Source organism: Solanum dulcamara, chromosome 1 (genome assembly GCF_947179165.1).
Source record: "Solanum dulcamara chromosome 1, daSolDulc1.2, whole genome shotgun sequence".
Classification (NCBI taxonomy): Eukaryota; Viridiplantae; Streptophyta; class Magnoliopsida; order Solanales; family Solanaceae; genus Solanum; species Solanum dulcamara.
Genome location: NC_077237.1, coordinates 74,239,257 through 74,265,529, shown reverse-complemented (window position 1 = coordinate 74,265,529; position 26,273 = coordinate 74,239,257). Strand labels below are relative to the sequence as shown.

The following is a 26,273-nucleotide window of genomic DNA, read 5'->3' as shown; positions in this document are numbered from 1 at the left end:
TTAATGGAATAGTTTAATTATATGATTAGGCAATTATCTAAACCATATACATATTCTTAGATTATTATTTCAACCAATATGCAATCACGTGGTACATTTAAATCAACTGTGAACCAAAAGAAAAATCGCTAGAATACAAGGTTAGCGTCATTCAAAAATAAACAAGGTCATTAGAAATATAAAGCTACAAGAATGTGGCATTCACATATCTTGACCTGCTCAGATTACTCTGCGAAGTACTTCTCCATTAGCTTGGCCAGTTGGAGGTCAAATTTCTTCTCAAGTTCAATCACCTCTTCCCAATGTTTGTGTCTCCTATCTTCATGAGTTCTTATGATCATATTCTCCCTCTCCTCCACAAACTCTTCCATTTCTTTGTCCTGAAGTTTGATAAATTTGCAACTTTCTCTGCCCTGACTCAATTATCCTCAACAGTTGAGGAAGCATTTGCAAAAGATTGTTTGATCACTTTCACTGCTCCTGTTCAATTATTTTCTCCTCAACGGTCCTATTATCGTAAATCATTTAGAACTAATCCTTGAAAATTGCTCTTGATACTTCATCTCTTCCTTGTTTTTCTTGTAGTGCATCTTTGTTTTTACCCTGACGATCTTGTTCTCTTCCAATGTCTAATGGTGCTTTACGTTCACCAGACAAAAAAAGTCCCTTCAAGAGTATTAGCTTTCTTTCGATTCTTAGAGGCTTGGTTCTAAAACCACATGAGTTGTTGATTATTGTTTGACATCTGCATCGCTGGATTTCAAACATTTTCTTTATACGACTTCATCTCAAACTTCATCCTTGACTTCTCATGTGAATGCTTGTTGAAGTTGTCCATGTCTCTTATTTCTGTCATGTAACCATAAAGCTTAAGTTTCCACTGGGATAAAAGCGAATGGAATTATGTTCCCACGTATCTCTATCTCTTCCTTTCTTAGAAAACTGCTCTATGAGAAGTAGAGCCTCCATGTATCCCATGACAGTGGCCTAAAAGTCCAATACACTAATGCCACAATGACATCATGGCCATTTTGAATGTCAAAATTACTTAAAAGCAACATAAGAGCTAAAATTGTCGTGCAACTCCTAATTTCCCATCCAATCCACTTGTCATTACAATCTTTCGCAAGAGTCGCGTTCATAATAATCACCAACGAGGGCCACACTACTTCCTTATCTTTGAATTCGTTGCCATCCTATCTTCCATACACCTCACCTGGAGGTATAATAGAAGTTCCCCTATATATGACACAACTCTTCTTCCAAAGTTGAATGAGCTCTCTTTGTAATTTAATCTATGATCCACCTTCTAATTTTTTGTGGTACACCAATGTGTGCAACCATATAAACCACATAGTTGCACCTGAACTTTTGGAGGTGGAGCTGCACCAGAGAGAAACTTTTGTTGTACCTTTAAGTTAGATGTTTGGAAGATGCATGACATCAAATTCAAAGATTAGAAATTAATATGGCCCCCCATGGTGATTAATATGAACTCGACGCTTGACAAAAATGATAATGACAAGTGGTTTGGATGCGAAATTAGGAGTTTCACGACTATTTCAGGTCTTGTGTTGCTTTCAAGGATGTTTGACATTCATATGGTCCAGCACACCATCTTGACATTAGTGTATTGGTTATTGAGGCCACTATCATGGAATATATGGAAGTTCTCCTTCTCCATGAGCAGTTTTGTAATAAAGGAAGAGATAGAGTTATATGGGAACACAATCCCGTTCAGTTTTATCCTGGGGAAATGTAAGCTTTATAGTTACATTTCAGAAACAAGAGACATCGACAACTTCAATAAGCATTCACATGAGAAATCAAGGTTGAAGCTAGAGATGAGATCGTGTAAAAATGGTTTGGAATCCTGGCGATGCAAATGTTAGAGGATAACCAACAACTCATGTGATTCAAGAACCAAGACATTAAAAATCAAAAGAAAGCCAACACTCTTGAAGAGACTATTTGTATGATGAGTGGAACACACCGCCAGACAGTGGAAGAGAACACAATCGCTAGGTTGAAAACAAAGAGTCATTATTAGAAGAACAAGGAAGAGATGGAGTATCAAGAGCATTTTTCCAATGATCAGTTCAAAATGATTTAGGATGACAAGAGTGTTGAGGAGGGAAAAATACAACAAGAGCAGCGCAATGCAAGGTGATCAAATAATCATTTGCAAATGCTTCCTCAAATGTTGAGGATCATCGAGTCAAGGCAAAGAAAGTTGCAAAATTTATCAAACTTCAAGAAAAGAAATGGAAAAGTTTTCGAAAGAGAGGGAGAGTATGATCATAAGAGCTTATGAATATAAGACACACAAACACTGGGAAGAGGTGATTCTACTTTAGAAGAAATTTGACGTCGAACTAGAGAAGCTAATGAAAAAGTACTTCATAAAGTAATTTGAGTAGGTCAAGATATGTGGATGCCACATTCTTGTAGCTTTATATTTTAGATGACCTTTTGGTTTCGCGTTGATTTGAATGTTCTTGTGATTCCATATTGGCTGAGATACTAATTTAAGCATATGCATATGGCTGAGATAGGAGACTAATCATATAACTAAACTACTCTAGTAAATACGAAAAGGGCTCTGAAGAAAACAAGGACTTAATGAATATTGAGATTCTAGAGCCTTTCATATACAGGCTAGAAACACAAAATACGTAATTGGAGTCAGATAAAGTCATGTAGAAGATTCTTAAGCCTTAAGTTACAAAATATGATTTATATAAAATTCTAAACATAACTTTTAGGAATGAGACAAATGATCTCAAATCAAGATTTTGAAAGGTGCTACAGAAAGTCATAAAGGCATAATATCTAACGTTGAAATAAAACCCTTAAGGCATGCTAATTTCTTATATAAGTATAGTATGGAAGGTAACATGCATCTATCAACTAAATATGTCACCAAATTTCTTAAAGAAAACATCGAGTCTAACGAGATCTAAATTGAATCATGGAATCAATGTTGGCATGCAAATATCAGTTAGTACTTAGTAGGCTTTTTACATCACAATTAAATCAGGAAATAAAAGAAAATTCTATAAAAAGGTTTATAATTACAATTCAACTATTGTTGTTTTTACATGTAAAATCAATGATTTATAAGGATGATTAGGAAGCAACCTACTGGAAGAATCAATTAGCATGTTCCAAGAAAAACATAGTGCACTACAAAATCATCTAAGTAGCTAGCAAAAAGGAAACCTTTATATCATTGAGCTACACAAGTGACAAATTAGCTCGATATTTTGTATCATCCAATATTTCTGTTCTTACTTTTTAATCTTGTTACTAACGACTTGTCATAGGATCCGTTGGCATGTGCTAAATCTTAACAGAAAGAATTGCTCAATGATTTCTTTGTTACAAGTGAAGAAAAAAAGGAAAAGGAAGGATCAACATATGCCCACATGAGAGTTGATTGTGTTAAGCCTTACAGGTTAATTAGTACATTATTAATCCACAAGTTGTTGATTGTTAAAGATCAGAATTGACAGCAACGCGCTCTCTTCGTTTTGTAAAATATGTTGGTTCTCATCCAGCAGGTAAATTCTATCAGGCATTGCTTCTTATACTGTAAAATTGATTATATTGTCGAGCGACAAGGATATGCTGTTAAATTACATGGATCTCCATTGCAGAAAGATAATGATCATGTCTATATAAATTGTTCCTCAAAAGAATAATTGCACAGATTTGAATTCAAGTACAATTGTCTTAGATAGAGAGAGCTGCATATTTTTAATGTAGGAAATGGACACCTTATTCAATGGCATCAAAATTTCTCCCTCTTCTATCTTCCCCTTCTATTGTTGTTTACACACGACCCCTGCCCCATGGTGATTTGGAAAAAGAACTTTACCATACATATTATTGTGTAGGTCAAAGTTTCTAGGTCTTAAAATGCTGCAAAAAAAACTTGTTATTTTTCTCCATTTGAACACGAAAGTGGTCACTTGCAAACTATAGTAAGCGTGAATTTTCAGCACTTTGCCCTTAAGTTTTACTGCCAGCGCAATCCAACGATCCATATCAGAAGCCAATCCTAGATCATGACCTAGGTATCTAATGTTGAATTCTTCAGGAGGTAATAAGTTCTATTCAACACGAGGTTGTAGAATTAATTTAATATATACCAGATTAGGTCTCAAAGTCCAATAATAGTACCATCTCTTGGACATCACACAAGTTCAAGCCGCCTTTTTCATGTGAAGGTAATGATATCCACTAGCAATCGTGATATTTTATCCTCTCTACAAACGAACCAAATCTTCGTGAGTGGCACCAACACTAACCCTCGGGTGAGAGAACCAATAGTGCACCATAATCTACGCATACTATAAAGGAGATAGGCATTTAAAGATGTGAAAACATGTTTATATAAGTTTTAAAACTGAGTTCCTGTAATGACCCGTTAGATAATTTTGAGAACGAGTCCTCCTCCTTTCATAGAAGACCCTTTTCGTAAATTTAAGTTGAAAATTTTGGACCTTTCGGTAACTTTGGTTAATTAGTTGAGGGATAATTTTAGAGAATTAATTTAATTGATGGGCTAAAGTATTAATTTATTTAATACCATATACCACTTTTCTTATATTTATTAAAATAGGTTAGTAGAGTTTGTAAATTTTAATACATAATTAGTTTGAAAAAGGAAAAAAATAATAAAAGAAAAGAAATTATATATATATATATATATATATATATATATATATATATATATATAATCTGATGGCTTAATTCCATCAGATGTAACGAGCAAAAAAAAAGAGAACAGTGACGCCGACGAACACAAAAAAAATGGAGAAAAAATACGGAGGAAGAAAGAAAAGAAAGGGGAAAAGAAAAATAAAGGAGAAGAGAAAAATAGGGATTTTCATTCCAAAGCGTCAAGGTAATTATTTTCATCTTTTTCATTAAATTTTATGTGATTATGAACATATTTTTAGGGTATATTGATGGAGAAATAACGCTGAAATAAGAAAATATGACTCTAGGGTTCTTCACATAAAAATTTGATTTGGGGGTCGAATAACGATCCGTTCTAGCTAAAATTTGACATGTGAATTTATTTTATCATGAGTGAACATAATCGAAAAGAAAATTTCAGATTTGACTTCAATGACTCAGGATGACTTTTTGACCCAATTTTTTTATCTGAAAATAAATATAGCAATATGGGTGTCATTGAATTCATATTCTTTTGAAGATTATGTATTTGAACAAATTTTAATCGTTAGGAAGCGTTACGAAAGGCTCAAGTTTTAAAGTGATTATTCAATTTAATTGAGGTTTAACTCTAGTTTTAAAATTCAGAAAATATAGGAGTTGACATGTTAAGTGGCATCAAGCTTAGGAACGTGTTTATAGATTTACTTAAATTTTTGGGTCTAGGCAAGATATATGGTAATAAGGGTGTTGTTAGTTTTGAAATCTTATTGTAATTATTTATTTGACTAGATTACGTTGATTTGGAGGCCAAACGAAAAGGGAAGGCTCAAGTCCCATAGTGATTGCTTGATTAATTAAAGCTAGTGAATTTCTAAACCTCAGTTTAAGCTTGTAGATCCTTGTATTTCCGTGTTATGTGTATTGGGGAGTAATGTGAATTAAACTCGGTTATTGACTATATGATTGACCTTAAAAATGAAGATGAGGGGTATAAAATGGTGATCTAATGACATGTATTGGTGGAATTGATATGTTGTGATTATGGATTTATTTTGGACATGTGAAATGACTATGTTGATGTGAGATAGGAAAAATAATTGTTGTTGTCATGTTATTATCGTGAATTATATGAACATGAATTGATTGCATTGGTTTTGACATATTGTGTAGAGACTAAAAATGATATGAAACAAAGGGGTCGGGTCACACGCTCTGTGGCAGGTATTATGAAATAAAGGGGTCGGGCTACACGCTCTGTGGCAGGATATATATATTGAGGGGACGGGCCACACGCTCCGTGGCAGGTTACATAGACAGAAATATCCCCCATGGATTTTGGACTGTAATTCAGCGGATGTGTACCGATAGGACAAACATGCATCATCTCATTGCATTGCATCACATTTTTTTGATATTTGTGAATTCGTGTTTACCCATTTATTGCTCTGTATATGCTGAACTTGACTTGATATGATTCATTGATGACACTATTGATGAGTATTCGTGGACTGTATTACTGTTATTATTGTACAAGTGTAGAGTTGGGCCAGTTTTATGTAGGTTGTAGTTAAGGAGGTTCAATTGGGAGGACGGGAGTACTTGTATTTATTGAGCTTTGCTTAGTTTTAGTTGTCCACTTGCTGAGTACCGTGTTGTTAGGTACTCACCCCTTGCTTCTACACTTGTGTAGGTTGTGAACCCAGACCTGTTTGATCTACTATTATTTTCTACTACATATGAGGCTATCATTCCGAGTGTTGAGGTAGCTGTTACATCCATCTAGCGGACACCTCTTACTCTTTGTCCTATTCTAGAGACAAAGACATTGTGACTATATTTTCTTTTGTACTTCGGTAATGTATTAGTGGCTTGTACACGTGATAACCAATCTTAGGGGATTTTGAGGTTGTTTTAAGTGTTTTCGATTAAGTTAAATTTTGATTTATGTCTTTTTCTTCTGCATCTACTTTCAGTTGGGTATTAGGCTGACTTGTCTCGGTGGGTAGAGATGAGTGTCATCACACTCGTATTTGGGTCGTGATAGTTCCCATAAACTCAAAAAGTTAACAAAAACCAAACATAATTATGCGAAATATTACCCCCTAGAAACTGAAAGTCATTGTACCAAAACTCTTAACTAAAAGGTCTAAGATAAGGGGGTGAAACCCTGAAAACAATAGACATAGCAATAAGTTTGAGTCCAAAAGGAAATGACTATGACTATGACGAATCTATGGTAGCCTGAAAGAGTTGGCTCACCCTTGAATTCTGGAATCAACGATCTCCTATTTGAGGTCTGTCAATAGCCGCCTAAAGATGTCCTGTACTCAACAAAGAAAATACAAGTGCAATATCAGTACACACAACAATAGTGTATTGCTAGGATCACATGGCCATTCTAGTAAGTGAAATATATGAAAGTAATTACAACATAGTACAACAACACATATACAAAAACACATTACCAAATTACAATTTCATGATTAGTATACAATTACACAACGTTGATATCAAATGCAACAGTCAAAGATGGTCCTCTCATGGAAACCATACCCAAACTGTTAGTGTACCGGCATGACACCCATTCTAATATGTACTGGAGACCACAATCAAATATGTACCGGTGTGGTACCTATTCTAATATGTATCGGCGTGGTACCCAATCCAACATCCACAATAACAACCACAATTACAATGAATAGCATACACACTTGCACATCCAAGTTATAGATTTATTACATGTAATTTGATCACATATAGTCATTTCATTTAGGTTCATTCTCTTTTCCCTACTTACATACATGCATGCAATACTAGTGATGTAGTTAACAGGCACATATAGCAAAAATGGGAAAATAAACCATCACTTACGTCGAAACAAAGCCTAAATGCTCCTAAAGAACTTGATCTTTCCCTTTTCAGAATTTCTTGGCTTGTTCTTGGTCTAAAAAATTAAATAACACAAAGAAACAGTGAAAATAGCCTAATTTACTCGAATTAAGCACAAGTACTAACCCTTGGCCAAGTTCATAATCCTTATCACTCAACTAGGGCTTTTCCTACCAACAATTTCAGACCAAAATCTTTTCCAAGTTAATTCTTATAGATTCTAATAACTAAGAATCAATTACACATTAGAGGAATTAATCAATTACCTTTACCAAAGGGATTGGTGGAAAACTAAAAGGAAACATCCCTAGGTTGCCCTTTGATGTACAAAAATGAAATTGTAGAAATAATCCCATTTTGGGGACTTTTACATGTTAAATTCGTGTTTGTCCTGCCATAGTGGGCCCATCCTTCTATAGCTACCCCACCATAGCAGGAATAATTCCACTGTGGTGGATTGTACGAAGATAGAAACTCAGAAATCAAGTCTCAAGCCCCCATTTTATAACACACCCTTAAATCTTGACATTCTAAAATAACAATTTCATGTCAAGATCAATTTTGAAAGTTCTACTCACCTAAATTCGAATCAGTAAACCCATACAGACTCCTTAATATTTTATCTATCAACTCGAAAGATCAAACTCTTTAACCAAACCCAAATCCTTACCAAATTTCCCTAGACCTCACCTGACTCAGATTTCTTTTAAGTCTAACCTAGTCTCCAAATTCCTAAGTTACTACCTAGAAGTGTTTTGGCCGAAATTTCTTCCCCATTGGCTCATCCATAACAATGGAAACATGTTGTTACAATAAATACCAATTTACCTATCACTCGTTCTTGAGTGATAAACTAGGAGTACTAGGCTAAGGCAAGAGTAAAGTAGTACCTCAATCATCGAATTTCTGAGGATATTTATCTTGCATATCTTTCTTAGTCTCCCAGATAGCTTCCTCAATCAAACGATGTTTTCATTGTACCTTTATTGAATTTATCTCCTTGGTTCTTAGCTTTCGGACATCACGATCAAGAATGGCAACCGGTTCCTCCTCATACTGTAGATTTTTGTCCAAAAGACTAATTTCCACTTAATGATATACTCTCCATCCCCATGGTACCTTTTCAATATAGACACTTGAAACACTGGGTGGACCATAAATAGGCTAGGTGGTAGAGCCAACTTATAAGCCACTGGCCCTACACAATCAAGATTCTTAAATGGGCCAATATAGCGAGGGCTAAGCTTGCACTTCTTGCCCAACCTCATCATTCCTTTGATGGGTGACACATTCAGAAGTACGTTCTCACCTAACAAAAATACCATATCCCTTACCCTACGATCTGCATACTCTTTCTGTTGACTCAGAACTTCTAGAAGACCAGTTTGAATACTTCTTACATTATCCTGAGCATCCCTTACCAAGTCAATCCCCAAAGATTTCACATCTTCAGTCTCAAACTACCTTATGGATGACCTACATCGCCTCCTATGAATTGCTCCAAATGGTGTCATGTCAATACTGGAATGGTAGCTATTATTATAGGAGAATTCATACAAGGTTCAGAACTTATCCCAATGATCCCCAAAGTTGATCATATCTGGTCTTAGCATGTATTCCAACACTTGAATGGTTCTCTCTTACTGCCCGCTAGTCTGTGGATGAAACTTTATGTTGAAAGTGATTTTAGTGCCCAACTCCTCATGCAACTTTTCGTAAAATTTAAAAGTGAACTAGGTACCACGATCTAAGATGATAGAAAAGGGATACCCCGTGCAACCTTGATATCTCTTTTACATAAATCTTTGCCAATTATTAAGCATTGTAGTCTACTCTGACGGGAATGAAATGGGCTAATTTCATCAGCCTGTCTACCACAACCCAAATGGGGTCTAACTTTCCCAAGGTCTTAGGAAAACCTACCACAAAATCCATATCTTTGCCACCTATTGACAGTTTTGGCACTTAGCCACAAACTAAGCTATGCCTCTCTTCATGCTAGTGTCATGACCTAATTTCTCTGGTCATGATGGCCCTCACTTTAACTTGCCATTATATAAGCCTAATCCATAGCCAAGAGCCAAAAGCAATGAGCTATTAAGCAGTAGAGGAATCGATAAAGCAACAAACAATAATAAAGAGAAGAAACAGAAATCAACATAAATATAATCAGGCAAATACAACACAAGTAACTAATCAGGAACTAACACAAGGTAAGGCAAGAAATAAAAGGAAAGAGATAGAACACATAGAAAAAGGAACTGGAGTTAAGGAACACACTTGAAAGCGCCAGCCAGCCACCTATTTAACATAAGGAGGCATTATAAGATTCATATAATTAAGAATGGAATATTGACTTCCATTCTTAATCACATAACCACCTAAAAAGTAAACCAAGTGAACCTAGAAGGAAATACCAACAACAAATCTAAACTAAGACACCCTATAGACAGCCTATAAATACAACATAAGATAAGTACTCAAACAATTACCAACTGGACGCTCATACCCCCAAAAGGTACAAATAATAAAAAAAATATCCCTGGTCATCATAAAATTGGGGACCAAATAGCAAATAAGTATACTGGTGATAGGCGATGCTAATGAATGCAATTTTGTATTAAAACTGGTAACATCATCGATGGCTCTCAAAGATCATCAAAAAAAGGTATAGACCCACCTGGGCCCTCAGTCTAGTTGGTGGGACCCATGTGGCTCCCTCATCAGGTTCAGTGGTGCACTAGCCAAAGAAGCCCATAAGGGATGTGGGAAGTCTATATATTTTTCCTGGGATCAAACGTGGTCTTATACATAACATATAGCATACTCGTAGTGGTATCGGAAAGTGAGTAGCCAAGCCAAAGTGGAAAAGAGCGATGCTGCACCAAATAATCAAATATAGGATAAAGGAATCCCAAATGTTGCCAATGTAGAAAAGGAAAACATTGCATCGGATATTAATGAAACTGAGTGCATCGTCAATGCTCTGATACAACCATTACAAAAGTAGTACATCCTCGATGCCTCATAAGTCTCAAAACCAGTGTCCAAATGGTCCATGTGGTATGAATCCCATTAAAAACTAATTTAAAAATAGTAAAAATTATGAGAATGCCCTCTCATAAACAATAGTAAAAATCCATGAAGAAACTGGGATCGTACCACAAAATATGTAAAAATGCTTAATCAATGCAAGCATGTCATCACTAGCATCCAAACAGGGTACACACACTTTGAAATGGAACATCAAGACTTACCATACTACTAAGGTGAAGAAAACTAACCTGTGATCTAATCGCTCCTCAAATACGACCTCGGGCCTAATAATAGATAATATATAATAAGGCATCACAAGGCTACCACTAAACATAAAGCGAAGTAATCGAGAAATGGCTCAAAATTAGATAGGAGAAGAAATATATTTATGAACGATGCCTTTAACCCAAATATGTCGTACTAGCTTGCAATTAAGCACCGCTAAGACAAACCTACACCTATAATGAGTCTCTGAAGTCTCAGGCACTATCACAAGGTACACCCTCCGAAACAAGCCCTACTAGAAGTTACACCTAGCTATAAGGGCAATAAAACACATTATAAATCATCTAAGGCTCAAACTTAGCCTAAGGCAATCAATAACAATCCTAACAAGGATAATAATGCTAAGAAAACACCACAACCAAGGTTCGTGTCTTAAAACAAGGATCTCACATAATTTATTCTAGTCTAAGGCTCATCTGGGAACCAAGAAAATAGAATAGGAGAAGGCAAATCCTATCCTCGGGAAGTACCAGCCTAAATAACATGCAATATATATTAAATAGTATCTATTAAAGCTTAGTCAAAGTGAGAGACTGTAGACTATCTCAAAGCCAATCACACACGCTCCAAATCTACGACATTGAAACTTTCCACCTCTAAATCACTTCAAATTTCTGCCATGCTAACAAAATATCAATCACAACATCATTACAGAAGTTTAGATACCAAAAATGCATAAAATGGAGATGGATCAATTTCAGAGTCTAATGCAGGAATGTGGGACCTGTGTTGGGAATCCCAAAATTGACTACATAAAAAGGTTCTTTTTACCTTTCGAAACTCATATCCCTAAACGAAACAAACTCGGGGCTCGAACTAGCCCAAAATCAGTTCATGCAAGAAACCCACCATTAAAGCTTCAAATTAAGCTTGAGAAGCCCTTTTAGGGTGAAATGTACCTCAAACAATGAGTCTCTAATGATCTCTGAGAACTCCAAAGCATAGCCACAAACTTCCCAAACATACTGGACTTTGAATCACCTAAACTAGCGCTCTATAGATCAAGGTATTCAATTTTGAAAATTAGATGAAAAAACTGAAAATAGGCTTGATTTATATAGCAGACAGAGAGTGCAAACGCGGCCGCGCAAATGAGCATACAGTGCACCCGACGCCGCACAACTGTGAAGGCAAATGGATGGGCACACCAGATCAACACACCAGCTAATTTCCTTTATTTAAAAAGTCTTTGACGGGGTGTTTGAGATTCGTTCGAAACCCCATTCACATAAATGAACTATGCTACCCCACTAAATTTGACATTTTGAACTCAAAGGTGAATTTCAAATTTCTATCCAAGGTCATCTCGATAAAGAGTGGGTGCCACACCTAAGAGCCATTAGTGGCCAATTCTATAAGAAGGCTCGAAATGAGATCGGAAGCCTTGGGAACTGCAAGAAAGGTTATTCTAGACCAAACTTAACATTTTAAAACTAACTGTGCTGATGGAATTTCAATCCGAGAATGTTTACTAAGAATGTTGACCAAAGTTAAAATTAAGCTAAAACTTAAAATCTAAAATATCTAATCGCTCAAACTCACATCAAAAGCTTAGGGACTCAAGAAGAATATGCTACTAGCCAAAAATAACCATTCTGGAGTTGATGGAACCATCAGAATTCCAATATGTGGTCATTTTCTCAAAGAGATTAGATCTCGGTTAATTTTCTTCACCTTGGTAGTGTGGTAAGACTTAATATTATATTTTGAATTACGTGTACCTTGTTTGGATACTTGTGATAGTGTGATTGCATTGATTGAGCATTTTCACATGTTATGTGGTACGATTCCGACTCCTTCATGGATTTTTACTACTATTTTTGAGAAGGCATTCTCATTTTTTTAATTATTTTTAACTGGTTTTTAATGGGAGTGGTACCACCTGATTATTTGGAAACTTGTTTTGAGACTTATGAGGCATCAAGGATATACTCCTTTTGTACTGGCAGTATCAGAGGCATCGAGAATGCACTCAATTTTAATTGATATCAAATGTAGCATCACCCTTTTTCTACATTGGTTGTATTTGGGATGCCTTTAGCTTATATTTGACTATCCAACATGGCGTATCCCTTTTCTACATTGACTTGGCTACTCGCTCTATGATACTACTATGGGTATACTATATGTTATGTATAAGACCTAGTTTGGGCCAGTGTATACAGACTTCCCGCATCCCCTATGGGCCTCTCTACCTGGTGCACTACTGAACCAGATGAGGGAGATAATGGATCCCATTTGGTAGTCCAAGGGCTAGCATGGGTCTATGCACATATTTATTGATGATCTCTAAAATCTAGTAATGATGTTATTGGTTTTTACTACAAACTTGCATTCATTAGTATCGCCATCACTAATATACTTGTTTGCTGATTGGTTCCCCAATTTTATGGTGGCCGGGGTATGTTTGCTATTATTTGTACCTTCCGGGGGCATGGGCGTCTGGTTAGTTATTATTTAATTATACATGTACTTATCTTATGTTGTATTTGTAGTTGTTCTATAGGGTGTCTTTGTCTAGATTTCTTGTTGGTACTTCCTGCTAAGTTTAGTTGGTTTAGTCCTTAGGTGGTTATGTGATTAGCAATGGCAGTCAGTATTCCATTCTTAATTAGTTGAGTCCTATACTGCATGCTTATGTTAAATAGGTGGTTGTCTTGTGCTTTTAGGTGCGTTCCTTGACTCCAGTTGTTTTCTCTATGTATTTTGTCTCGTTCCTCTTATTTCTTGCCTTACCTTGTGTTATCTCCTAATTAGTTACTTATGTTGTATTTACCTGGATATATTTATGTGGATTCCTCTTTCTTCTAGCCACCAAGGAGATTTTATGGGTCCTTGGCCATCCTGCACACTGCCAACACCACCTGAAATTCCTTACATAACCTGTAGTGATGAAAACAACCAAAACAAGGAAAACCACCAGGGAAAAGCCCAGAATTCCAATCTCAACCTCAAAAACCAATAATCTAAACAGAAAACACAATCTTCTAAAACTAAATACTTTTCTCCAAAGGACGATCATCCCATAAACATCAAGGTTGCATTGATCCCAACTCCAGTGTAGTGCCTTAAAAAAATTTATGTCAAGACCTGAACCATTCTTCATAGGCGTATAGGATTGAACCAGACGACTTCTAATTTCATATATGAGTTAGGATCAATTCCTAAGTATTTGAAGTGTGCTTGATGTGTTTAGGGGTCATAAGGGATCTCTAACACCAAGCCAAGTCCAAAGAATTCCCATCGACTAAGTTTCCGAATGAGTTCGTATAAGGTTCAACTTCAAATTACTATATCACCTAGAATATGCAGAATTGGGGGTCCCATAACCTACCAAATTAAAGGTCTTTGAGTCTTCTTTCCAACTCCACCAAGATTGGAATTTTTGGAGTTAGGAGTCAAAAGTTATGACTATTTTATTACATACTAGTACTACAGGGATTTCAGGCTTGGGCAACCACTGCAGAATTTTAGGCCTGGCACTCCAGTGGCGCGATGCGCCACTATAGCGCCAGAAAACAGCCTCAGTAGTTTGGTCCCTGGCGCGACGTGCCACTATAAGGCCTGTAGGGTTTTCAAGCCTATTTCCCAGAACCCAGAAAACTTAGGCTTGGCGCTGTAAGGGCGCTACGCACCACTATCGCGCCATAAAACAGCCTCAGTAGTTTGGTCTCTGGCGCAACGCACTACTATTAGGTTTCAGGGTTTTTAAGTCCATTTTTTCTTGGACACTGTGGCTCGCCAAGTAGACTAGGTGACTCGCCGAACTAATTTAATATGTCGTCGAAGGATCCAGGATTTATCCAAGAGTTACTAAAATATCTTGCTCAGATAAGATAGGAAATAGGCAAGAAGATTCATGCTTGGCAACTCGCGTAAAGGATCAGCGAGTTAAGTTCTCTCATCAAAATGATCTGATAAGTTACAAATGAAGAAATAAAATAGGCAAGAATGAGAAAATATCAGTGATATACCAAATGGGTTTGGCTATCTAATCACCTCGCCAAAAGATTCATGAAAATTGGGAAAAGAAAGAGAGATTTGGCTAGGTAAAAGTAGTGTCGGCGACTCGTCGATGTGGTCTGCGAGCTGGGATAAGCTCGCCACAAAATTCAGAAATTTTTTCCTTAGAGTTAAGAAATATTAGGCAAGAAAGCAAGGAAAATTGGTGACCAGCTGACCCACGACCAATCTCGTACAATTTACTTCGTCAATCATTTAAGAGGGGTATTTTAGTAAATTCTGGCTCATTTAATTCCAAGACTACATTATTTTAAGCCTATATTCTAAACCTATAACTACCTAAACTCTTTCCCCATTACATCCCCAATCAATAGTTACAATATTTCTTTCTCTAGAATACTCTCCCAATGATAAATCTTCAAGGCAAGGCTAAGGCTCAAGTATTCAAGCATCCTATTCATGTTTTAAGTTCAATTTTAATCAAGGTATGTGGAAATTCATCCATGGATCCTTCCATCCATGGAGTCCCAAAGGTTTTCTCAAATTCTTCTTCTATGAGTTATCTTCTAGCTTTAATTCTTATGAAATTACACTGGGTCAATTCAATTATGATTTATTTCATTATCATTGATTTAATTATAGATGATTCAAGTTTGACCTGCATGTTTTCAATTAATTTTGATGGAACCATTGCCTTATGTTATTTTCAAGTATGAATTTATAGAATTATGATCACGATTGATAGAGATTTTATGATTGATTTATGAGTGATTATCAAGGAATTATGAATGATTCATGAAAGCAATGAATGATGTTTCAAGAAAGTATTTATAGTTTTGAAAGGATTTCTCACGATATGCAAGGGAATCGTGAATTGGATGATTTTGATTTAGTGTCTTTTATGGATTGATTATGTTATGAAATCATGATGTTTTCAAGGAGTTATTCTTATGACTATGTATGTTTTTCATTGGAAGTTGTACTTAGAACTGAGTGGACTAGTGGCAATTACCTATGTTCCATAACTACGTGCCATTGTAGGTTTAAAGGAGATTAGAGGCGAGTACCCAATCTTAATGACTAGAGGTGAGTACCTAGTCTAAAAACTAGAGGCGAGTACCCAGTTCTCAAGAGGATAATGCCTTTATATCTTGGCAAGATATATCGGGCCCTTTTCGATGGGGCAATACAACAAACTTCATGTTATATCTCACCTAGTTATATGTTGGTTGATGGTCTCTCCCACAAAAGATTATGATAGGACTATACTAAATTTTGATTACTTTCATTACAACTTACGATTGTCTCACTATGCTAAATTTAACTTATGATTTTTTATAAGTTTGTATTGACTATGTATTATATTTCACATGATGGGTTAAAGGTTATATCCCACAAATGAACAATGTTTTCTTCTTATGATCTCCTATGATGACTTCAAATGATGAATTGACCACATGTTTTGACTTATAGTTTCTAATCTCATGTTTTTAAATGATTATTTGTCTTGCATCTCATGTTTCATGCTCATCATGCCTACATTATGAATATTTCTCTCATACTTGGTACATTCCAGGTACTAATGCATACTTTTGCCTACATTGTGCCATAATATAGGGATTGACGGTCATCACACTCATCCTCTCACTCGTTGCTAGAGTTGTTACTACCTTTTCTTGTTAGTAAGTCCTCATGTTTCGAGGATGTGACATTATGACTTCTCTTATGTTCCACGACTTTGATTCTTATATTTTAGTGAGCTAGGAACATGTCCTAAGCCCCATCTAATAGAAGTAGAGGTATGTTTAAATGATTTTGAAATTGTACTACCCTTATATGAGACTTCACTTTAATACTTATCTTTTCTTATGCTTTCAATGATGTTTTTAATTACCTTATATATGCAATGAATGCTAAGAGGCTTGATTGGAGTCCCTCAAAATTTTGATTGTTGTGTCACGCCTAGGTCCTAGCTTGGGTTATGATATAGGGGGATAACCAAGTCATGTCTAAGATCACATCAAAGTCAGTCATATATAAAATAACCAGGTCATTAAAAGTCTGGAAACCCATAAATAGGACAGAAAAAAGCACGATAAATATGGGTTACTATAATAGACTCTCCAAATAGGTAGAAACATGGATGAAGGCATCAAGCATATCACAAACCACATCAAAACTCAACACAAACTATATTGACACATAAAAGTAGGTAGAACCCGGATCAAACAAAATAGTAGCCATCCGATCACAGACAAAAATAGTACTTGTGATCACCGTATCAGATACCTCAGCCTCTATCCTACTTGGAAAAGCATAAAATTGTGCCTTGTTATCCAACAAGAAACCTCTTTGCTTGTCTTCACTGCTCATCTACATACATTACCATTTTCCAGGCCTCTACGACCTCTTTGATTTCCTTCTCACCTACCTTGTGGACGTCCACTACCATTATTACATCTGACTTTCGGTACCACTGCTTTGGTCTGCTATTGTGCGTGATCAGTCATGCATGAGTGGAGATAATATCTCTTCATGTTCCCCGGTTCTCCATAATTATAACAACTGCGGTCAATGGAAGGCCGACTACCTGGTGTGAAAGAAGATCTCTGACCATCCTAAGTAGGATTCTGTTGTAGAGTCCCAAAGTAACCACCTGTAGAAGTGGGCATAGGTGACTGAATTGGATGGCTTTAAATACCAGCCTACCTAAACCTCTAGAGTAAGAACCATTGAAGTTATCTGCATTTTTGGGCTTCTTAACAAAGGCCTTGGCCTACCTATCCCGTCAAACTCCTACCTATAAAGGTCATATGAACAGATAATACCTACAACTCAGAATTCAATCCCTTGATGAACAAACAAATCCCTCATTCTCTATAGTCACCAACTGTATAGAATATCTAGACAAGGCATGGAACTTAGACTCATAAGAGTCTACAATCATGCCACCCTGCTCAAGAGACATGAACTCATCCTTCTTATGATCTCTCAGAGTTCGAGGTGCATACTTCTCCATAATTAAGGCATTGAACTGAACCCAAGTAAGTAGAGGAAAAACTGGTGATCGACATTCCACAAAGGCTCTCTACCACTGCTTAGCCTCACCTTTAAGTTGAAAAGTCACAAACTCAACTCCATAGTGGTGTACAATGCCCAACTAGTAAACTCTCTCATAGTAATCTAGGACAAACTCATAGTCATCCTGGCTCCCAGATCAAGAAATATTGAAAGCTTTAACTTCAAGAAATTGGTCAGCATCTCATGCTCTATACCAATCTTTATGGGGCCTAAAAGTGGATAGAAAAGGCATCAACACCCATTGCTTCATCCATCTTAAGGACCGTAGCAGCAATAGGATGAGTGACTGGAGTTTGAGAAACTTAAATAGTGGGAATGGTTCTAGAACCGGCCAACTCACTCAGAAAAGTCAAAATATGTTGGGCTATTGCTGGATCCAAAGGGGGAAGTCCTATAGTCCCAGCATGTGTGTCCTCCTCTGGTTCAGAATCCTCTTCAATCTTGATCTCCATATTCTTCTCTACCTCATCCTAGGGTGTGGGAAGGACCTTTTTTCTCAGAATATTCTCAGCTTGAGCCTCACCTCTAAAGGGTGCTTTCCTTCCGTGGCCTCTGCCCTTTTTTCTTCCTTTACCCCTACCTTGGCCCCGACCTGTAACGCCTTCAAAATTTCCATATCAAGACCTGAACCATTCTTCATAGGCGTGTAGGCTTGACCCAATGACTTTTAAGTTCATATATGAGTTGGGATCAATTCCTAAGTATTTTAATGGTATTAGATATGATTTAGGGTCATAAGGTATCTCTAACACCAAGCCAAGTCCAAAGGATTTCCAACGGCTAAGTTTTTATATGAGTCCAAAATAGAGTCAATTTCAAATGCTCATATTTCATATTATATAAGGAATTAGGTGTTCCATGACCTATCAAATTAAAGGTCTTTGATTTCTCTTTCCAATGCCACTGAGTTTTCCTCATTTCGAGTTCAGAATAAAAGGTTACGATCATTTTACTATAAACTATCACTGTAGAAATTTCAGGCTTGGCGCTGCAGTGGCGCGGTGCACCACTATAGCACCCGAAACTAGCCTCAGTAGTTTGGTTGCTGGTGCGGCGCACCAGCTATCGCGCCTGCAGGGTTTTAAGCCCATTTTCCATATTTTAGGGTCATTTTAGTCTTTTCTTGTGTTTTAAACCAAAGTGAGGTTGTTTTGGGGACTGAATTGATCCTATCAAAAGATCCTAAACCTTCTAACTCTTTTATTTTCTCACAATTAGACTAAAACACTAAATTCTCTCCTCTCAAAGCTCTCCCAAGGGTTTCAAGAAGAAAATCTAGGGTTTTATTCAAGGTTCTTCAAGTCTCCATTACTCTCAAGCTTGCATTTGAGAATTGTTCTCCAAGGTATGTGGGTTTTCGTCCATGGGTTCTTCCACCCATGGAGCCCAAATATTTTCTCAACTTGATATTGCAAATTCTAAATGGTGAATTCTTTTGGGCTTTTACATGATGATTCAAAATGCATATATAATAGTATATTTGAAGCTTATTATGTTTAAATTGACATATTGACTCTCATTCACGAAATGAAATTTTGTTAGTGATCTTATATGAAGGCTTAAAAGGTAGTTTAAAGTGTATATGATGGGTTATTTTAAGATATTTGATTCGACGCATTTATATCTCTCTCATGCATACAAGTATTCTTTAAATGTATTTGAAGCTCTTTATGAATTGAACCCACCTAGTCTTCTTATATTGAATGAAGTTGAATTGAAAGTTTATGAAGAAAATATCTATGTTTAAGGGAGTCTTTATAAAATGATTGATTGATAAAGGGCTTTTTAGCCAAAGTAAGGTTTCAATGTGAAAGGACAATTCTCACATTGAATCAAATGAAATGTTTAAGGTTATGATATGACATGTATAACATCCTTATAGGTTGTCAATGCTCTTGAACGTTTTTCCAAAAAGAAAGGTCCGATTAGCATGGTACCCAGAATACCATCACTGATTGTAGACCTTATTCTCTTATAAATCAAAGTTCAATAGTAGAACGGTAAATAGGGCATGACAGCCATGATGATATTATAAACCAAAGGTTTTAATGAGCTATTCCACCAATAATGATTTGATGTCTAAAATTATACAATGCCTATGTTATTATGATACTTAAATGTTATTTTGTGGGATTGACCTAGCACCTAATATAGCATGTAGATAGGGATTCAACCTAAGGGGTCCTTAAGTAAAGTCTTATGTTGCATTAACTATGCGCCAACATAGGAGCCCTTGTAGGCTATTTAGGCTAGTGGATCCACAATAAGCCAATAATGTTGAAGTTAAAGAATGTTAAAGTTGACGGAGTTCTACCCGGCAAGTAGTCTCCCTATGCCAACATAGGAGGTTATGTTGGATTTCATGTAATAGCTCGCATGGTCTTAAATGTTGGTTAAGGTCAATTTTCCACAAAATGAATGTTTTAAGGTTTCTTATGGTGATGTTCAATGCATGCATTCATTATGCATATTGCTTACTTATTTCTCTTTTATGTTCTTCATTTCATAGCATACTTACATACTTAGTATATTCAAAGTACTAACGCATACTTTTGCCTACATGATATCACCATGTAGGAACCGACGTCGCCCCTCGACCTCCTCCATGTGGCTAGCTCGAGTTAGTTGAAGATTGCTTGTGGTGAGTTCCCATATTCCGGAAACAACATCCTTTTTATTCTAAGCCTATGTTATGTAGAGTAGTAAGACTTTTATTAAGGCATTTCTTGACATTTATTTTGAGGGTGAGCTAGGAATATGTCTTAGCTCCCACCAAGTCTATTAGTAGAGGTATCTTTGGACACAAAAATGGAAAATATTTTTATTTCCACTTATTATTATTTACCATTACCAATGAAATACTTAATGAATGCTAAGAAGCTTGAGTGAGGTACCTCCGGGTGTCTCGTTCGCCGTGTCATGTCTAGGCCCTAGGCTTGGGTTATGACATGACCTCTTACCATGGGCTCCACTTTTGGTACTATTGTTGGCTTGTTGGCTAGAGCTACATCCTAGCTACATTGTATCGCGTGCTAATCCTCTGCGGACAGAAAACTGAAAGAGGTTAGATACCAATTTGGATGACCAGATACCAATTGGAATTAAGTTATAGCACGAAGGAGAAAAAGATTGAGAGATTTCCTAAAGTCTTGTAGACTCTCGAAGAAAAATACAGACATTTTCGAACCGTTCTGCAAGACTCTACTAGACTCATTTTGGTACAACGATATCGATGAACCTAGGTCTATGATACTAACTTTTGTCACGACCCAAACCATTATGAGTAGCACCCACTCTAACCCTTCGGTGGGAGAACCAATACTACACCACAAACTACACATAATATAAAAGAGATAGGCACTTAAAGATGTGGAACAGGTTTAAATAAGTTTCAAAACTGAGTTCCCATAAACTTAGGAAGTTAACAAAAACCAAACATAATCATGCAGAAAATTACCCCCTAGAACCTGAAAGTCATTGTACCAAAACTCTTAACTAAAAGATCTAAGATAAGGGGATGCAACCCTAAAAACAATAAATATAGCAATAAGTCTAAATGGGTCTGAGTCCGAAAGGAAAGGACTAAGACTATGATGAATCCATGGAGGCCTAAAAGAGTTGGCTCGCCTTTGATTTCTACAATCAATGATCTCTTATTTGAGGTATGTCAGTAGCTGCCTGAAGATGCTCTGTACTCAACAAAGATACAACAAATGCAGTATCAGTACATATAACAATAATATACTTGTAGGATCACACGGTCATTCCAGTAAGTGAAATATATAAAAGTACCCACAACATAGTACATCAATGCATACATAGAAACACATTATCAAATTATAATTTCATGATCAATATACATGTCACGCCCCAGAAGGGTACCCTAGACGTGGCCGGCACTCGAAGATCATTGTTGGTCCCCAAGCGAACCACTTAATCCAATCACATATCCATTTATATCAATCAATCAGCAGAAAGTTTAAAATAAAGAAATAATTTAGTGGGCAACTCAAATCATCAATCTAACTCAAATAATAACGGCCATGGGCCAACAAATCGAACTCCAATCTATGTCGTTAAATAATTTTACAAGAATAATTCAAGGAATTAAAATACTCAATCGACTCATCATTATCTAGTCTATAAAGCCTCTATCACTACTATCTAATTGGTGCCAATGACAGGTTCATGGCTACCTCAAATCAGAATGAAAAAAGACTAAACTCAACGCAAGAATAACCTAAGTGGTGTCCTCCGAATGTAGGGGAGGACTCACCAATAAGCTGAGTGTGAATAGATCCTCAATGGTGCACCTATTGATGATTTCTTAAACCTATTTCTGCATTATGAAATAATGCAGGTCCAAATGAACGTCAGTACGTGGAATGTACGAGTATGTAATATGGCAAAATGAAACAATACCGGTTCAATCAAATCATTTACAATTCGTTCTCATCCAATCATATACAATCCGATCCAATCCAATCATATATCATCCGATTCAACCCAATCATATACAATTAGTCCAATTCAATCATATACAATCCAATCCAAGTCAATCATATACAATCCGATCCAATCCAATCATATACCATCAACTCTAATTCAAACATATATCATCTAATCCAATCCAATCACATGTCATCTAATCCAATCCAATCACATATTATCTAATCCAATCCAATTACATATCATCTAATCCAATCCAATCACATATTATCTAATCCAATCCAATCACATAGCATCTAGTCCAATCCATCACATATCATCTAATCTAATCCAATCATATGCAACCCGATCCAATCCAACCATATATAATCCAATTCAATCCATTAATTTATAATTCAATTGTATACCATCCAATCCAATCCAATCATATACAATCAACTCAACAATAAAGTCAAAGGACTCAATTCAATAGATATGTAAATTAGAATTTAGCAATAATTTACAAATCAACTCAATCAGATACAATCTCAATTAAACCAATCATATCAAGCACAATCCATTCAATTGAGAGTTTCTCTAACCGACAATCATCACCATATGAGCAAGTGATAGTACAATAAGTTGATGTTGTTGCCACGTCCGTTCATACTTTGTCAGGGTATGAACTAATTAACCAATCATGTATCCATCAATCAATCAAGTCCTATCATTTCAGGACAATGAAATAGGAAAATATTTGACACGGTACAATCCCTTCCTATGTTGGCTACGTAGTTCATGAGATTCAAGTATGGACTATACTCATACCCAATTTGGTGCTCAATACTTCTCCCAAGACTCAATATGTTCATATCTATCAAGTGAGTAAAATACTCAAAATACTCATTTAGTCTCTTAGGACTTATTTTCAAATCAAGTCATTTAGTCTCATTGGACGCTTTTCAAAACTCAATCAAATCTGGCCTCATTGGACCTTCTTTCAAATCAACTCATCTCAAATCATCAAACTCTTCTTTTTAAAATTGATACAATCTCAACTCAATGAATGTAGAAAATATTATATGCATTTAAAACATAATTTCAACTCCTCAACTCAACCTCAAAATAGAAATTTTTATGTAAAAATACTCAACTCATTTATACTCAAAATACTCATGTTAGAAATGATACTTAAGAGACTTCTCAAACTCAATCCATGCTTAAACTCCTTTTTAAATCAAAGATGAAAATAATCATTCTTTAAACTCAAAATAGTGTATAAATAGTTTATGCAAAAATGTTCACAAATCATTTACTTAAAACTCCTTCTCAAACAATCATTTATACTCATATGAATCCAATCAAATCAAATTATGCAAATCACATATCATGTAGTCACATTGGACTCCAATCCATTTTATATCAAAATGTCATCATCAACATAACCTCTTCATAGATTATTTTTTCCTTAATTAAATAAACATTATTCACATCATCATCAAACATCTTTCTCCAAAATCCCAATTTACCTCTATATTCAATTTCATTCCAATCAATACATATACACACAAAAATCATCAATCTCAACCTCGAGGCAATTATGACAAAAGAAGTCTCATCTTGGGTTCATGTGAATGAATACATAAATTCATACTCCCAATAAAAACTCAACTCAAGAACACCATCAATACATATTAATTTATATACAAAAATTCATTGTTGTCAATATGTAACTACGGTTTGTGAAATAAATATGAAAGATAATTATTCAAGAATTTAAGTCATGAAAATCATCAATCAATTACTAGTATATAAAAATATTTTAGAGTTTAGAAAAATTTTAAGAAAACCTTCATAGACGGTTCAAGTCTTCCATCTTCATCCAACACATCTATGGGGCATATGAAAGAACTCAATCCATATTTTAGGTTAGCCTTACATACCTGAAAATCGAAGGAAGTCAAGACTTGAAGGAATGGCTTGAAACCTCACTCTTCTTCTTCTTCTCCAATTCTCCTTCTTAACATTCTTGGGTGTTTTTGGAGAGAAAACCCTTAGAAATTGATGTGAAGGGCGAAAATGGTGAACTCTAGTGTATTAGGTTTAATATAGAATGGGTAGAAAAAGGTCGAAAATGCCCTTCATCAAAATCCAGAAAAGAAATGGGAAAAAACCCTACTGGCACTGTAGTGGCGTGCCGTGCCACTGCAGTGCCAAGTCTGAAATTTCTGAAATCTAGAAAATGGGCTTAAAAACCCTGCAGGTGCTTTAGTGGCGCGTCATGCAAAGGGACAAACTACTGAGGCTAGTTTCTCGCTCTATAGTGGCGTCGGGCGCCACTGGAGCACCAAGCCTGAAATTCCTGCAGTGATAGTCCAGTCCTGAATTTTTCTGCAGTACTAATCTGTAGTAAAATGGTCATAACTTTTGACTCCAAACTCCAAAAATTACAATCTTAGTGGCGTTGGAAAAAAGACTCAAAGACCTCTAATTGGATAGGTCATGGTACACCCAATTCATTATATTCTAAGATATATGGTCATTTGAAGTTGACCCTTATACTAACTCGTCCGAAAACTTAATTGATTGGAATTCTTTGGACTCAACTTGGTGTTAGAGATCTCTTATGAACCTAAAATACATCTAATACACTTCAAATATTTAGGAAATACTAAATGATATATAAAATTATAAATCATCGAGTTTGATCCTACACGTACAAGAAGAACGGTTCTAGTCTTGGCAAAACAAAATCTGGGGTGTTACAATACAGTTACACAATGTCAATATCAAATGCAATAGTCAAAGATGGTCCTCTCATGAAACTCATACCCAAACTTTTAGTGTGCCCATGTGACACGTGTTCTAATAGTTAGTATATCGGTATGACACTAGTTCCAATATGTACCGGCATGGTACTCAACCTAATATATACTGGCGTGGAGCAAGTTCTAATATGTATCGACATAGTACCCGATCCAATATCCACTCACAATTACTATCATAATCACAATAAATAGCACATACATTTGCACTAATTTGATCACATATAGTCATTTCATTTAGGTTCATTTTTTCCCTGCTCATATCCATGCATGCAATACTAGAAATGCAATTAACAGATACATATAGCACAAATGGAAAAATAAACCATGATCTGCCTCAAAACCAAGCCTGAATGCTTCTAAAGAACTTGAGCTTTTCCTTTTAGATATTTCTTGGCTTGTTCTTGGTCTAAAAATTTAAATAACATAAAGAATCAATGAAAATAGAATAATTTACCTGGATTAAACACAAGTACTAATCCTTGGCCAAGTTCATGTTCCTCATCACCCAACTAGGGCTTTTTCCGCCATTAATTTCAAGCCAAAACCTCCTTCCAAGTTAATTCCTATATATTCTAATGACTAAGAATCAAATTACTTGTTAGATTAATGAATCACTTACTTTTACCGAAGGGATTGATGGAAAACTAAAAGGAAACAACCCTAGGTCACCCTTTGCTATCCAAAATTGAAATTGCAAAAATAATTCCATTTTTGGGATTTTTACCTATTAAATCCATGTATGGCCTGCCATAATGGGCCCATCCTTACATAGTGGCCCCACCATAGTGGGAATATGTAACACCCCGGAATTTTTTTCGCAAAGACTCAAATATTTCTTCACGTGTGTGTAGACTCGAACCGAAAGACTTGTTATTTTATATATGAGTTAGGACAAATTCTTAAATATTTGAAGTGTATTAGAAGTGTTTTAGGATCATAAGAGATCTCTAACACCAAGTCGAGTCCAAAGAATTAGTCTCGGCTAAGTTTCCGAATGAGTTCGTATAAAGGTCAACTTTCAATGACCATATCTCTTTGAATATAACGAACTGGTGGCCCATGACCTACCAAATT

The 26,273-nt window shown here is 36.0% G+C and overlaps 1 pseudogene; it reads right to left on the bottom strand.

Moving 5' to 3' along the window:
- Positions 1-224: 224 nt before the first annotated feature.
- On the bottom strand, positions 225-1,444 carry LOC129894090 (protein SUPPRESSOR OF GENE SILENCING 3-like; annotated as a pseudogene).
- Between the last annotated feature and the right edge of the window lie 24,829 nt (positions 1,445-26,273).